Genomic DNA, 16,795 nt, shown 5'->3' with positions numbered 1-16,795 from the left:
GCTTTAAGACAACAGAATACCAAAGAAAAACAAGGTAACATGCCTTAATGACCACCGCCCAAGGGCTCTGACATCTACTATCACAAAAACATTCAGCCCATTGAGTCTTCTCCAGCATTTCTTCGTGGCTGATTTTTCCCTCTCAATCACACTCTCCTGCCTTCTCCCTGTAACCTTTGACATCCTTACTAATGAAAAATTTATCACCCACCACTTTACATATACCCAATGGCTTAGCCTCCACAGCATTCTGTGCGAATGAATTCCACAGATTCACCACCACCCTCTGGCTAAAAAGCTTCCTCATTTCCTTTCTGAAGGGACTTCTTCTATTGAGGCTGTGCCTACTGAAATGAGACTTTCCCACTATTGGAAACATCTAGGTGTCCATCTATCTACGCTTTTCAATATTTAGTAGGTTTCAATGAGATCCTGCCTCATTCTTCTAAACTCCTGATCTACAAGTTTGCAGATGATACCATCACAGTGGGCCACATCTCCAACAATGAGAGAGAGTACAAGAGAGAACGCTTAGTAACATGGTGTCATGACATTTCCTCAATATCAGCCAGTCTTTGACTTCAGTGGAGGGAGTGGGGGAAGATGTGCTACACATGACCCTGTCTCCATCAGTGTTATGATGAGAGCTTCTAGTCTTCAGTGTCCTGCCTAAATGACTACCATCCCATTGTACTTACATCCATCATCATGAAGTGTTTCGAGAGGCTCGTCATGAGGCATATCAAGACCCTGCTGCCCCCCCTCACTGGACCCCCCGCAGTTTGCGTACCGTCCCAACCGCTCAACAGATGACGCCACTGCCACCACCCTCCACCTGGCCCTAACCCACCTGCACAAAAAAGACACGTACGTTCGGATGCTGTTCATAGACTTCAGTTCAGCATTCAACACAATCATCCCTCAGAAACTGATTGGAAAGCTGAGCCTACTGGGCCTGAACACCTCCCTCTGCAACTGGATCCTAGACTTCCTGACTGGGAGACCTCAGTCAGTCTGGATCGGGAGCAGCATCTCCAACACCATCACAGTGAGCATGGGGGCTCCCCAGGGTTACGTGCTCAGTCCACTGCTGTTCACTCTGCTGACCCACGACTGTGCTGCAACACACAGCTCGAACCACATCATCAAGTTCGCCAATGACACGACCATGGTGGGTCTCATCAGCAAGAACGACAAGTCAGCTTACAGAGAGGAGGTGCAGCGGCTAACGGACTGGTACAGAGCCAACAACCTGTCTCTGAATGTGAACAAAACAAAAGAGATGGTTGTTGACTTCAGGAGGGCACGGAGCGACGACTCCCCGCTGAACATCAACGGCTCCTCAGTAGAGATCATAAAGAGCACCAAATTTCTTGGTGTTCACCTGACGGAGAATCTCACCTGATCCCTCAACACCAGCTCCATAGCAAAGAAAGCCCAGCAGCGTCTCTACTTTTTGCAAAGACTGAGGAAAGTCCATCTCCCACCCCCCATCCTCATCACATTCTACAGGGGTTGTATTGAGAGCATCTTGAGCAGCTGCATCACAGCCTGGTTCGGAAATTGCACCATCTCGGATCGCAAGACCCTGCAGCGGATAGTGAGGTCAGCTGAGAAGATCATCGGGGTTTCTCTTCCCGCCATCATGGACATTTACACTACACGCTGCATCCGCAAAGGAAACAGCATTATGAAGGACCCCATGCACCCCTCATACAATCTCTTCTCTCTCCTGCCATCTGGGAAAAGACTCTGAAGCATTCAGGTTCTCACGACCAGACTATATAACAGTTTCTTCCCCCAAGCTATCAGACTCCTCAATACCCGAAGCCTGGACTGACACCTTGCCCTACTGTCCTGTTTATTATTTATTGTAATGCCTGCACTGTTGTTGTGCACTTTATGCAGTCCAGTGTAGGTCTGTAGTCTAGTATAGCTTTCTCTGTGTTTTTTTTTATTACGTAGTTCAGTCTAGTTTTTTGTACTGTATCATGTAAACCATGGTCCTGAAAAACATTGTCTCATTTTTACTATGCACTGTACCAGCAGTTATGGTCGAAATGACAATAAAAGTTGACTTGACTTGACTAGACTAGTTCCTAGAAGTGAACATAACCAAGAGCCTGCCCTGATCCAATCAGTGCAAAACAGCTCACCAATGCATCTACTTCTTCAAGAGGTTCAAGCAATTTGGTATTCATTCCCTCTCAACCTTTACCAATTTTTATTGATACCCTATAGAAAGCATCCTATCTAGACGCATAATGGCTTGGCATGGCCACAGTGTTCTGCCCGAAACCACAAGGAACTACAGTTATAGGCACAGCTCAGCACATCACATCAACAAGCCTCCCTTCAATGGACTTCATCGTTACTCTTGCTGTCTCAAAGAGAATTGCAAGGTGGGAGGGGTCTTTGAGAATGCTGCCAGCCCACCTTGCACTTCTGTTTTCCCCCTCTCCCGCTGAGCAGAGAATACAAAAGTCTGAAAGCACGTACTAACAGGCTTAAGGACTGCTTCTACCTCGCCGTCAAACAACTACTGAAAAGTTCCCTAGTATGATAAGATGGACTCTTGACCTCACAATCTACTTTAAGACCCTGCACAGTGTCTACCTACATTGCACTTTATTCTGCATTCAGTTATTTTTTTACCTGTATGATCTCAATGCACTGTGTAATCATTAGACCTGTCTAAACAGTATACAAGACCAGCCTTTCACTACCTCTGACAACAATAAACATGTCAATCCACTTGAAACCTTATATCTATACACTCTGGTTTTAGACTTCCCTATCCTGGGAAAGACTGATCATCCACCCTATCTGTACCACAAACGTTGCAAATCTCTATTAGTCCATCCTCAGCCTCCTCCACTCCAATCTTTACAGTACATTGACATCTTTCCTATATGGTGACAAGAACTGTATATAATACAGAACACGAGAGAATCTGCAGATGCTGGAAATCATGAGCAACACACACAAAATGCTGGAGGAACTCAGCAGGTCGGGGGGCATCTACGGAGCACGGTTAACAGTCGACATTTCAGGCCCAGATCTGATAGAGAGTCTCAGGCTGACATATTCTCCTCCATATTCCCCACCAGATACTACCTGACTTGTCGAGTTCCTCCAGCACTTTGTGTGAGTTTTATATACCACAGACTAAGTCTTAACAAGCACTGCATATAATTCAAACATAACCTCTATGCCGTTATATTCTAACTCTCAATAAAGGAAATCAAGCTGCATGCACTTACCATCACTGTACCGACCAGTTTAAGGATCTACGGTATCGGAAACAAGAATATGAAAATGCAGAACCAAGAGCCAATGCAAGATAGCAGGTGGAGGGTGCACACGTTCTGATTCAGAGGACCTATGGGCTCGTTTATTTATTGAGATAGTGTGGAGCAGGACCTTCCAGCCCTTTGCACCACGATGGCCAGCAAACCCCCAGCTTAATTCTGACCTAATCACGGGACAGTTTACAATGACCAATTAACCTACCAACCCAGTCCATCTTTGGACTGTGGGAGGAAACCAGAGCACCCAGAGGAAACCCATGCGGTCACGGGGAGAATGTACAAACTCCTTATAGGCTGCAGTGGCTATTGAACCTTGATCGCCTATACTGTAAAGTGTTGTGCTAACCACTACGCTAACGTGCCTTCAAAGATTCTACATACGCTCTAAATATTATTTATTATTATGTCTGCATGGTTTGTGTTCTTTCAAGGTTGTAGTTTTTCCATTTATTCTATCGTAATTCTTTGTTCTACTGTGAATGCCTACAAGAAAATGGTGACATATGTTTTTGTTGTTCCTTTTCACGGCTTGTGGTGCAATGGGCTGTATTTTTGCCATTTCCATAGCATCTGATGAGGACCAGCTGCTAGCTCGGAAAGTGTGCAAGGAAGTGGTCGGATTCGAGCTTGCGACCATTCACCTTAAAGTCCAGCGCAGATGCCACTACACCACCAGCCAGCTTGGATACATATACGCACTTTGAACAGAGTTCCAAATGATGCCAAATCAAAGATTGGATGCCACAATTTTGCAGGCAAAGGCATACGAGGACTTAAAGCAAACGCAAGGTGGAAAATCCCCCTGTGGTTTAGTTTTAGGTCTTTTAGACAGGTACACAAATTTTCACAACCAACAGAAACTGACAAGTCTTGCTCAGAAAAGGGGAGCCAAGTGACTGGTGCGGAAAGTGGGAGAATTCACACTCACTCCTGAGACACAGTGGCTGACAGATATTACCAGGGGGCAGAGCAGCAAGCTTTGTTCTCCACTCCTAACACCACGTTCATAGTGAGAAGAAAAACACTCAGTGAGCTAACATTCCACAGCTCAATAAATATTAGAAATTTCAGACAGCAGAACACTCAAAAGTTGAAGGAAGTGATTGCAAATCTGTAATTTTCATCTGATGCCTTTTTGTAATGAATGAAATCCCGGTAGCAGAAAGCCATGTGTAAATGGAAGCAGCTTCTATTTATATAGGGAAACAACCCCGAAAAATTTATAATCCCAAAATAAGCAACTTTTTTGTTTTTCATTCTGCCTTTACCTCGGCAGTTTCAACAGCAAAAATAGACAACGTCAGCCACATCTTGGTTCTCATTTAAATCAGAATGACAGTGAAATTACAGGGAAGGCCAATGTATGTTAACAAGGAAGAAGGGAAATGAGAAGTGCAATATCCTCCCTGCTGCAGCAACAGACACAGAGATACACAGACCAACATGGTCTTGAAGCACAGTCCATTGTGTGAATGACTAACTCTCCATTACAGACACAAGGCCATGCTCAGCTTCCAATCAACAAGGATTTACAGCTATTTACTACTAGATGCAAAAACCACAGCAAGGGAACTTCACTGAAAAGACCAGAAGAACCAAGGTAAATAATTAGACCTACTCCTCACACTGTGCATACAGTACTGTGCAATGTCAGCAGGCTTCGAGGCACCTGCTGTGCAATCAGAAACTGGTTCACCTTTAAGATAATTACAAAGAGAAAAGTCAAAATTACCCTAAAATTCTCCTCCCTTCATACCTTTTAATATTTAATCAATTACACATTATTCACCTTTACTATTTAGGAGGCTACTCCATAACTATCACAGTTTACACAAAACTACTTGCATTTATCCTGAAGGGGACAGCAGAAGGAGAAAAGCAGGAGCTTACCGAATTTTTTAACTAAAACCTCTTCTTACCTTAATGGGGTCCTTTATACTCATTCCTTCTATATATAATGCACCATATTTTTCACAAAATTAGAACGACTGGCACAGTTGCACATTAATTTTATGAAAATACAGTTAAAAAATCATGTTTGCATACATTATTAACCAAATATATAATCAAAAATATAACCAGATATATTTTGTAAGGGAAGAGAAAGGCAAGCTTGTCTGGATCAAGAAGACTCAGTATTCAAGTCCTTTCTAAACAATTAATACATTCTCACATACTTGAAACAAGAAATCCATTTCACTTTTCTGATGACAGTGCCTTAAAATGGGTCCAAAATTTGTGCATTCACATTTAAAATTTTAAAAAATTAATTATTAATATTGCACTTTTAACATGAAATAAATAAAAATGAAAGACAAGGGAAAGAAAACAGAAAAATGTAATTGGATACAGTAATCCATTTTGTTGATTGCGTTTGAGGAATAAATACTGACCAATAAGGAACTTGCCTACTCTTTTCAAAACAATGCTGTACGGTCATTCACAGTGACAGACAAGGAGAGGGGTCTTCGGCATCCTCTCATCCGATCTGCTGTGTTCCCTCAGTACTGAAGTGCCAGCCTTTGCTCGATTCAAGCCCATAACTAACCATGCAATGCACTCGGGGTGATTACGGAGCAGATCCATCACTTGGCTTTGTGCTCTAAAAGCAACACAAGTGGCTTCATCAGCAGCATTCTCACATCAGTCTGTTGACCGCAGTCTCTATCAGCGTGAGATCTGGAGCTTGTATTAGACTACAAGTCTTTTAGTAAAGATATCTGGTGCTTACGAATTGTTTTCCTGTTATCAGCACTTTCACTCACACTTGCCTGTTCTTGGATTAATTTAGAATGTAATAATTCTTTCTGAATGTCAAAATTCATTTCTGAATGAATTATGATACTTTCCTTCTCTCACTAGGATTCAGCAACCTGCTGTTTACAATATTGAAACTCTCAAGACATGGCAGTAATGTTGGACACAGGAGAGAAATTAAAATCTGTCACAAAAGATCCATCTGCACGTCTAAAGAGGACAGTTTGAGAGTGATGGCGTCTGGAGTTTATCCACCTGGTAGGGTCACCTATAGCAGTAAGGTCAAGGGGGATGCTCCAGACAAATAGGGATTCAACCAACAGTGGAGCTGGCGGAAGATGGTGACACATCACAATGGCAGTGAAGGGGGAGGAAGGCTGCAGCAGTGAAGGGTCCCCAGTGGTCTTGCATTCCACGCCACTGAATCCTAACCCCAATCTGGCAAGGACTGTGATTGCTGCCCATGGAGCAGGCTCCCCACATTAAATAAAGTCATGCACAGGCATTCTCCATTAAGGGAATAACACCTCAGGAGCACATCAGACTCAAGTTATTGTACTACTACTACATTGTGGCATAAGAACATGGAACAAAGAGCACAGAAATAAGCTCTTCAGTCCACGATGTCTTTGCAGAGGCACTGCCATATTAAACTAGGTCTCTTCTGCCTGCCCATGATCCATATCTCTTCTTTCCCTGCTTATTCATGTGTCTATCGAAAAGCTTTTAAATGCCAATTTTTTTTTATTTACTGCTATCCCTCAAGGAACATAACACCCACTATGTAAAATACTTGCCCTGTACAACCCCTTTAAACCTTCCCCCTCACTTCCTGACATCAGCACCGGATCATTCCTTACTTCAGTACCGGCAGTATGGCCAACCAAGGCAAGTGCGGTAATCTTTCAGATATCTGATCTATCGCTCAGAATTACCATTCCTAGGTGTGAACATATTTGACATTCCTTACTGGATTCAATCAATACCTACTGTGGGAGAAATCTCAGACTGGCACCAGGTTACCTCAAGAGGACCTGATCTGTTGACTCGCAGACCCACACATGGCACCAAGCACTCATGTTCCGTAGGTTGGAATGAATACCCATGCTAACAGAAGCTCACTGCAGGCTAGTTCGGCTCTGGCTCCTCAGCAGTTAACCAGGAAGATTTTATATTCAATAGCAGAGTCACTGCCGCTGGGTCAATAATAAATAGAGGATCCAGTAATTGATCCCTCGGGCGTCTACTTGATTTCAGAGTTTCCTGTTTTTAAACCAAAGTCCAACCTTGCACTACATTTGGACTTCCTTGTGACATTTTATTTCAGCTATTAACTACCACTGAAACCCTGTCAAAAGCTTTCAGAAATTCAAATTGACTGTTCTCTTCATCCACATCTTGGGCACCTTCAAGGGAGCAGTGTCAACTTTGTTAAGTACAACCATCCTATGCATCAGTAGTGAACCCTCACAGAGCAAAGCCTTGAAAAGTGACATGTAGCACAGGTCGGACTTCAGCCATAACCTCCAATTAGGCATTATTTCTACTGAGAAACTATGAAGTCCCTGTGTTGTCAGAATAAGGTCACAGGACCTTTCGAGCATGCTCTGCCATTTGTAAAGATCACAACCTCAGAGCCACTTTCCAGAACTATTCCCATAACTATTGATTCCTTTGACATTTACAAATCCACTGACCTGTGTTTTGAATGAACACAACCACCGAGCCTCCACAGCCTCTGGGACAGAAGACTCCAGAGACTCACTAGAACCCAAGATGGTCTACCCCTTATGCTGAGACTGTGTCCCAGCATAACTCCTCAGCCAGGACCATCAGCTTTCCGTATCCTGCTCTGTAAGAACGACACTTATCTCATATTTATATCTGGCATTGGTGACCATTTGGCAGATCAAGTCTATGCTAGCTCTCAAAGCACTCCCATCAATTCCAATCCTGTACTTATTTCCAGCTTATCCAGCTTACTTCCAGCTTATCTCACTTGCTCATCAACCCATTATAGCAGCACAGTGGTTAATAGAATGTTTTCACAGCACCAGCAGCCCAGGTTCAATTCCAATGGTGTCTATAAGGAGGTTGTATGATCGTCCCCAGTGACCACGAGGGTTTCCTCCTGGTGCTCCAAACTAAAGACGTATGGGTTAGTAGGTTAATTGGTCACACAAGTGTAAATCAGTGGTGCAAGTTCCGTAGGGCAGAAGGGCCTGTTACCATACTGTATCCCTAGATATAAATAAATAAAGCTCTTTCTCTCTCCTACCAACACCCCTTCCCCATCCTACAGTTATTCACCTTCCACACATCCATACCTGGGCTATACTTAAGAAGTCACCTTTAGGATGTGGCAGGAAAGAACACCCAGAGAAAACCCATGCACGTGCTGCACCATTGACCTTTTGATCTCCTCTCATTTTACGAAATACTGCATAACACAGTCACAGTCTACTCAACCTCTCCTCACACTGCAAAGCCACCTTCCCTGCAACCAGTCCAGAGAACTTCTATTTCCCGCCTCCTACGCCAAGTAAATTGGTATGAGTATTGGTTATTATTGCCACCTGTACAGTGAAAAGCTTGCCTTGTGTTCTATTCATACAGATCAATTCATTACACAGTGCATTGAGAGAGAAAAAGTAAAACTATAACTATAACATAAAGTGTAAAAAGCTACCAAAAAATGCAGTGCAGGTAAACAATAAAGTGCAAGATGATAACGAGTAAATCTTTTCTTGGGTAAGATGATCAAAACTGTAAGCAAAACTTCAGCTAGTATATCAATAAAATAAGTGTTGCTTGATTATCCTGGAGCTCTTCATATTAATTTTCTTTTTCTTTTTTGTATTTGCACAGTTGTCTTTTGCACATTGGTTGTTTGTCTGCCCTGTTGGGCGCAGATTTCATCAATTCTATTATGGTCCTTGATTTACTGAGCAGCTCACGAGAAAACAAATCTCAGGGCTGTATATGATGACATATATGTACTTTGATAATAAATTTACTTTAAACTTTGAAGTCAGGATGAATCTTCAGGCCACTTCTGTGAGAAACCTACAGAACAAGCAGCTTCTGTTTTATAGCGGAGGCTTATGTCTGCAAGCTTTCTTCTCACAGGAAACCTGGTACTCAGAAGTGGCCTTTGTGAATCAAAATACTGAGTACAGGAATTGGGATGTTATGTTGAAGTTGTGTGAGAGATTATTGAGGCCTAATTTGATCATTGTGTGCGGTTTTGGTCAGCTACCTACAGGAAAGAGATCATTAAGACTGAAAGTATAGAGAAAATTTACAAGGATGTTTCTGAGTCTTGCGAATCGAGTAACAGGGAAGGGTTGTATTGGCTAGAACTTTACTCACTGCAGCATAGGAGAATGAGAGGAGATTTGATAGATATGTATGAGGGGTATAGACCGAGTAAATGCAAGCAGGCTTTTTCCACTAAGGTTGGGTGACACTAGAACTAGATGTCATGGGTTAAAGGTGAAAGGTGAAAAGTTTAAGGGGAACTTCACTCAGAGGGAGGCGAGTGTGGAATGAGCTTCCAGCGGAAGTGGTGGATGCTGGTTCAATTTCAACATTTAAGAGAAGTTTGGATAAATACATGGATGGGAGAGGTATGGAAGGGTACAATCTAGGTGCAAATCAATGGGAGCAGACAATAGTTTGGCACAGACTAGGTGGGCCAAAGGGCCTGTTTTGTGCCATAGCTCTCTAAGTCTGCAAGCAGACACATTGACCAGAGGCAAGCGACAATCAGAAACCCAAGCATTATGGAAATCTGCAGAGTAACAGTGACATGATTTTAAGCCACAAGCTAACACAAAGCAAGCACAATCGTGGTCAAGTTTAGCCACAGTAATGTGCACCACCCAGTTGCACTGAGACAGGTACAAATGTTGGAAAGGTTAGACGGACGTGAGTCAAACACAGGCACAAGGGTCTAGGGTCATGAAGGCATCTTGGTCCGCTGGGGTGAGTTGGGCTGAAGAACCTGTTTCTGTCCTGTATAACTCTATGCCAATTTGGAGTCAATTACAGAAACCATACAAAGCTATATAAACCCATCCTACAATTAGCAAATGCAGAGGAAACAACGTGAGCAAATCATGTGAAATTGCATCATACCAACTCAATCTTGTGCTCTGAGCCATTCTAGCCACATCCCATAAAATCATGCCATGCAACTCACTAATCACCTGAAGATCTTCCAAAAGTTGGCAAATATATTTTGCACCCAAATAATGAAGAAAATTCTGACCTTAGTAAAATGACCGTGCTGACTTAGGTTAATTTTGTTATTTTAAATAGATCCAGTGTTGGTCCAAACTATGGTACAGAGCAGTCCTGGTAGAGACACTGTCATTCCATTTCACCCGAGAGATGAGTGCGCTGGCAACAAATCACTATGAACTTGATAAATGTATAATTAATACTGAATTATAATTCAAGCAGATTCCAGAGGACTCCTGACTTTAAGTGGTCCAGCATTCATGACAGTAAGCTAGAGGCAGATCCACAGCAATACATAGTATTGTGCCACCTCAAGGATCAATGTTATTCACCACAGGAATCTGCTGTGCTGGTGCGTCGTACAACAAAATACAAAATAAACAATTCCAAAGCATAAAGAATTAGATAAAATATAAAGTTGGAGGTTGAAGTAAAGATATGAAATGAAATGTGCATAAATACATACATCTCTATGGTTTGCATGCACTATATAAATTGTTTTTATAACAATCTTAGCTAAAAGTTCTTCAGAGAGCTATCAACAGAATTTAACTTAGTCCAAAGCAGCAATGTCCCTTACATCTTGCTCTGACACTGCCAGAACATCTAATCGACCCAATCACCAGTCTGTTTAAAACTTGATTAGGCAGCCATGGGCACACAATGATGCCTGCCAGCCGTCTGTAAGCATGTCTTTCACCGCCACTGAAACCAACCTGGCCACCACTGCTTGTCCTCTGATATCTGTTGCCGTGCTCTGTTTCAGCAAACAAGGCATTGGGGTGTGCAAGGAACAAGCCCATGCATGAAAGTCTTGCAACATCCTTAAAAGAACCATTCCTCACACATCGATTTAATACATATGTGAACACCTCAAGCCTTAGATACACAATGTGGATACAGGTTGTTGAGCTCAAATTCGTGGGAAACAGGTGACATACAAGTACCTCTTCCACCCACCTGCTGGTAACGTCATATCACCTTCTACCAACCGGACTTTCTAAACACAAGCTAAAGTAAATGAAAGAACCTGTTCTGATTAAATGTGTAGAGTGAAAGAAAGGCCTCCTAATTGCTATAATTAAATGCTCAGGAAGAATATAAAATATCCCTCTGATTATTGAATAAAGTCCCATCTTCCACTGCTGTTATCGATCTTGATTAGACTGCATATAACTAATTTTAAAAATGTAAGGCGGGGCAGTTGGATATAAAGATTGAGAGGGAATTATGAGCAATTAGTCAAAACTCAATTACAACTCAAACAAACAACATTAACTGCAAACACTTGGCAAGACTCACCTCAAGGTAATAGGAGAATAGAATGGAAATGGTAGTAAATTTTTTAGGACAGAGATTCTGCATTTGCTGGAAACCCAGAGCAAAACACATAAAATGCTGGAGGAACTCAGCAGGTCAAACAGCATTATGGAAATGAATGAACAGTCAACATTTCAGGCCAAAGCCCTTCATCAGGATTCGTGATGAAGAATTTCAGCCCAAATCTAAAACCTTGACACACTTGTGGTGAAGAATATATTGATTGGCTGTCTCACAGCCTGGAATGAAAACATTCCCTTGAATTTTCCTTTGAATGGAAAATCCTACAAAAAGTAGTGGATACAACCCAGTCCATCATGTCCAAAGCCCTTCGCCCCACAATGCACATCTACACTGAGCGTTGTCGCAGGAAAGCAGAATCCATTGTCAGGGACCCCCACCACCCAGGACATGCTCTCTTCTCACTGCTGGTGCTAGTACAGGAGCCTCAGGACTCTCACTACTAGGTTCAGGAATACTTATTACACCTCAGCCTCCAGGCTCTTGAAATAGAGGAGATAACTTCACTCAAAAATCACTTGCCCCATCACTGAAAAGTTCCCACAGCCTATGGACTCACTTTCAAGGGACTCTTCATCTCATGTTCTCAATATTTATTGCTTAATTATTATTTTCCTTTATTTTTTAATTTGCATATTATCTTTTGCACACTGGATGTCCACCCAGTTGATGATTCTATCATCATTATTGGACTTATTGGATATGCCCGCAAGCACATAAATCTCATGGTTATATATGGTGACTTTGAATTTTAAAGATTTTTTGGAATATTTTCTATTTACAAATTTGGTATTTACAAATTCTATTTAGCTGCTAAAATCCATCATTCCCTATCCCACAAAAAGTCTCTGAGCTCAAATTATCTCTGCTGGTATACATATCCTCATCCCAATTTTCCCCATAAACCCATCAGACCAACCTTCTCAAGCACTTAAGCGAATCTCTGACAAAAACCTATCTACTCAAGCTTAGTAATTTCAATGACACAGGGAGCACAGTGCTGCTGTCTCACTGCTCCAGATTCAATCAATATGGCATTTGCATGTTTTTCATAACCACATGGGCTTCCCCTGGGCCTGCCACTTTCCTCCCACATCCCAGAGACGTCAATTAGTGAGTGTAAACCACCCCTCAGCATGGTCTAACAGGAAAATGAATCAAAGGAACTCTGACAGCCACGTATGAGAGAAAATGAACTCTGCTTTACAGAGAGTTAGAGGGGAACAAGGACCAACAGGATTGATCCTGAAAGCTGATGTGATCTCCTTCTGAGTCACTGTAAGATATAAGGAACTGTACTTCTCAAATTCTGAACAGTTTCACCTTGAAAAAGAATATATATATATATAGCTAAGGTGCCTAAGACTTTTGCACAGTACTGTATTTGTCGATGTGGAGCGGAGAGCGAGTTTGCCAATCTGGCAGGAGCAGAGGATGTAGGGAATAGTGAGGGTGGAGTGCCGCAGAATGGGTGAGGGACAGGTGGCAGAAACACACTCAGCCCTGAGACACCAGGCAAGGTCATTTGATTCTAAACAATTGGTTTATTGATCATTCCAAAATGTCTCTCTGGTGCATCCCACTCCCTGCCCTCTTCCTTACCTTTTTCTGACCATGATTTCCCCTCTTCCTACTCTAAGTCCACAATGGAGACCCACATCAGAATCAGGTTTATCATCACTCACATGTCATGAAATATGCTTTTTTTGCAGCAGTAGTACAGTGCAATACATAAAATTACTATGGTACTCTGCAAATGTCATATATAGCTAGGGTATCCTCAGTATATCCTCCAATCACCCCATCAAATCACTGACAGCGAGCTCAACACCAGCAGTGTGAAGAAAACATACCCTTGGTGCTGCCAGTTAAATGCCAATGCATCTTATACCAAAGGACAGCCCACTTTCCAACACTCACATCAAAGAGACAAGAACAGCAGGGCCCTGCTGCAGAGCACCTCCCCAGGCTCAGTTAAATAAAAGCATCAAAGACCATGAAGTAGCTCACTTCATACTTCTCACGTTTCCTGAAATGGTTTCAAATCAATTCAGTGTTCTTTTTGTAAATACAAAACTTTAAGCACAGCACATCATGCCCATTAAGTTCCAATCCGGCTGTTTGAAAGAAGCTGCATTGCAAGTTAATGACACCTAAACACACGAGATTCTGCAGATGCTGGAAATCCAGAGCAACACAAAGTGCTGGAGGAACTCACTAGGTCAGGCAGCATCTATGGAAACGAATAAACAAGTCGATCCTGGGTCAAGACCCTTCTTCAGGATTGGAAAGGAAGGAGGAAGACAACAGAATAAAAAAGTGGGGTTGGGGGGGGGGGAAAGGAGGAGGATACTGGAAAGTGACAGGTGAAGCCAGGTGAGTGGAAATGATAAAGGGCTGCAGAGGAAGGAATCTGACAAGAGAGGAGGGGAGGGTGGACCATACAAGAAAAAGGGAATGGATCGGGGGGGGGGGGGGGGGGGGGAGGAAAAAAGCAGCTGAAGAACTAGTAAGAGGCCAGAGTGGAGAATAGAAGAGGGGAGGGGAAAACATTTTACCAGCAGGAGAGATCAATGTTCATGCCATCAGGTTGGAGGATGTGAGGTGAACATGACAGAATATGAGGTGCTGGTCCTCCACCCTGAGAGTTGCCTCGTCGTGGAAGAGGAGGAAGCCATGGACCGATGTGTTGGAACGAGAAAAGGGATAAGAATTAAAATGGTTGGCCACTGGGAAATTCCACTTTTAGCAAATGGAGCAGAGGTGCTCAACAAAGTGGTCCCCTAATTTGCATTGGGTCTGCCTAACGCAGAGGCCACATCGGGAACACCGGATACAATAGACGACCCTGGCAGATCCGCAGGTGAAATTTTTGCCTCATCTGGAAGAGCTGTTTGGGGCCTGAAAGGAGGTAAGGAAGGAGGTGAATGGGCAGGTGTAGCATTTTTGTCGTTCGCAGTGTTAAGAACGAACGGACAAGGGAATCTCGGAGGAAGTGATCCCTGCGGAAAGCAGTCCCCCTCACACACCCGGCATCACGTTACTTCCAGCTTGTCCTCCATCCCTTTCCCCCACCTTTCCCTTTCCAGTCCTGAAGAAGGGTCTAGGCCCAAAACAGCAACTGTTATTTATTAATTTGCATAGATGCTGCCAGGCCTGTTAAGTTCCTCCAGCATTTTGTGTGTGTTGCTCAAGATCACCACTCTTCAACATTACCATCCTCATCCCAGACGTTTCCCAACCTGAACACTTTGTTTCCAACTATTTTCCATTCCTATTCCCAGACCACCCACATGCCACCTGCCCTCTCTCAGGTGAGCCAACTCACTTGCACATTGCCCCCTTCAGCCTGCTGCACCTAAACACCCATCAGAGCCCGTTCCAACTCGCTTTGCTCTCTATTCGCAGTCCAAGTTATTTCTACAGCCCCGTCATAAGCTCATTTACATAACATAAGAGCATTTAGTCGTCAGGCAAATCATTCCTGATTCATCTCCTTTCCCTCCCCCGTCCTCACTTCAGTTCCGTGTCCTCCTTCTTCCTTGCTGCCAGAATCCACATACCTTTCCTTCCATCTCTCTATTACACTTTGCTCTCCTCTCCCTGTTCCCTTTCCAACCTCCTTCTCCCACCCCCACACCACCACTTGCTCATATCCCATCTTCATTTTCCCTCCACCAGCCCCACTACAGTCCTCCGCTGCCTACCCCACACCTCCAGCAGCCCAACCAGCTCCTCCTCCACCTCTGCCAGCATCTCACGTCCATATTTCCTCCACCTGCCCCTCCCTCCCACAAACTGCAACCTGCCACCACCATCCTAATACCGTCCACCACTCTGAACAAGCCCCCAAACTTATGTTCCACCCTATCCATTAGGCTCACCGTCCCAACAGCACCATCCTCATGCATATTTTCTCCTCTAGCAGTCCATTATTAAACTAGTCCACCCCCGCTACACCCTTCCCCACCACCATGCCATTCTCATTTCTTCACCCCCCTTCTAATTCCATATTGTCTCTATGCTTTATACCCACCCATACCATCCCACACATGCCCCCCACACAGCACTGTTCAATTCTCTCCCTCTGCTATTACCCAATATCTCTCCCCACTCCGATTCTGTACCTCTCTGCTCCTCCCGCTCTTCTCCACCTCCTGCCCCTGTACTCCCTTCCCCCTACGGCCTCCCTCCCCCTCCTCCTGCCCCCTTCTCCCCACACCGCCTCCTGTCTGTCCTCCCTCTCCTTCGCCCCCGCCCCCTCTCCCCCACTTCCTCCTCCACCTGCTCCCGTACCCCTACCCACTCCCTCCTCTTCTTGCCCGTACCCCGTTCCTCCTCCGCCTGAACCCGCCCTTCTCGCCCCACCGCCTCCTTCTCCTGCTCTCTTCCCCTCTCCCAGCCACCGTTTCCCCTCTCCTCCTCTTCTCCAGCCACCGACCCCTCTCCTACACCCGTCCTCCCTCTCCTGTCACATACCCCCTCTCCTCCACCTCCTACCCCTAATCGTCCCGCTCCTCCACCTCCTACCCCGAATCTTCCCGCTCCTTCTCCACCGCCGTTTCTCCCCTTTTCCTTTCCCCCCACCAACCTCACTCCTCAACCCGGACCTCCCGTCCCCGTGTCCCTTCCACACCCGTCTGCTCCCAATACCGTCGCATCGCGTTCCCTCCCGGTCCTTGCTGTGATCGGCGGGCTCTCACCGTGTACGGTGCTGTGGGGCCGGATCTGCCGCCTGCCGCTCTCCGCCGATCTTTCCCTCCGCTTTTTCTGTTTTTTCCTCCTCCGGAAGAAAAGCAAAAGCCAACGAAGCCAAACCGGAAGTGGCTCTGCTATACCGTCCGCTGGGACGCAACCGCTTCCGGATCAGTGGCCCCGTGTTCGGTGACGTCACGTTACTCCATGGCGTCATAAGTCACCACAGCTTTCCTCGCCTTGTTGGTTTGTAAGCGAGACGTTCTTCTTGAGATTGAACTCCATCTGCTAATGCTGCAGGGTCTGGGCTTGTCTGTGTTTTTGTTCTGAGACCTGTCTAAGTTTGAGGTTGAAGGGAACTAAGTGGCAGACATACTAGGCAAGCAATCACTTGAAATTAAGGATAGAAATGTGGTGCCTTTGCATAAAGGGGAGTTGAAAGCCAT

General features: G+C 44.4%; 1 protein-coding gene across 2 annotated transcripts in view; it reads right to left on the bottom strand.

Annotated features, from left to right (window-relative positions):
• Nucleotides 1-16,486, bottom strand: part of LOC140714142 (casein kinase I-like) — a 195,196-nt gene extending 178,710 nt beyond the window's left edge. For both annotated transcript variants that reach the window (XM_073024968.1, XM_073024969.1), the window contains exon 1: nt 16,358-16,486. The gene's annotated coding sequence lies outside the window, so the exon portion shown is untranslated. The remainder of the gene's footprint in view (nt 1-16,357) is intronic.
• Between the last annotated feature and the right edge of the window lie 309 nt (nt 16,487-16,795).

Source organism: Hemitrygon akajei, chromosome 21 (genome assembly GCF_048418815.1).
Source record: "Hemitrygon akajei chromosome 21, sHemAka1.3, whole genome shotgun sequence".
Taxonomy (NCBI): domain Eukaryota; kingdom Metazoa; phylum Chordata; class Chondrichthyes; order Myliobatiformes; family Dasyatidae; genus Hemitrygon; species Hemitrygon akajei.
The sequence above is the reverse complement of the archived record's forward strand: the minus strand, read 5'-3'. Positions and strand labels throughout refer to the sequence as shown.